The following is a 698-nucleotide window of genomic DNA, read 5'->3' as shown; positions in this document are numbered from 1 at the left end:
AAAGAAAGAAAGAAAGAAAGAAAGAAAGAAAGAAAGAAAGAAAGAAATATTGTTGCTTAATTTCAAAATATTTGAGGATTTTCCAAATATCTTTCTGTTACTGAATTTATAAATGATTTATACATAAGTTGTTCAGCTCACTTATCAGTAGTTTATAGCTCATAGCCAGATTTTCTTGGCTTTTCCCTATAGGCAAATATTTCATATGACAGTACAAATTTTACAGTGGCTAGGACATCCAGTGTATTATTAAATTGTGAGGCAATAACAGGGATATTGCAAGTCTCATTTTAATGAGACTCTTCTAGCATTTCACTCTTTAATATGATATTTGCTATAGATTTTGAGGCAATATACTTTAACAAATTAAAGAGTATTTATATGAGCAAAAATTGGACATTTTCTACATCTGCTGATGTAACGATAGTATGATTTTTTTCTCTTTTAATTTTGTCAAAGTGATGAATTACATTGAAGATTTGCCTAATATTGTATCATCTTTGCAATCCTGAGATAAAACTTATTGCTCATTTTTTAAAATACAATTTTGGACTCATTTTTGCTTGCTTTGTTGTATTTTGATAGTGATTTTAATATATCTGAAATTTGTTTGGGGATATGATATGAGGTGAGAACCAAAATATATTCTGTAGGTAACTTTTCCTCTATCATTAGTTGAAAAATATATGTATTTCTTA

This window comes from Mirounga leonina, unplaced genomic scaffold (assembly GCF_011800145.1).
Source record: "Mirounga leonina isolate KUSES-001 unplaced genomic scaffold, KU_Mleo_1.0 Mir_433, whole genome shotgun sequence".
Classification (NCBI taxonomy): Eukaryota; Metazoa; Chordata; class Mammalia; order Carnivora; family Phocidae; genus Mirounga; species Mirounga leonina.
This window is presented reverse-complemented; position numbering follows the sequence as displayed.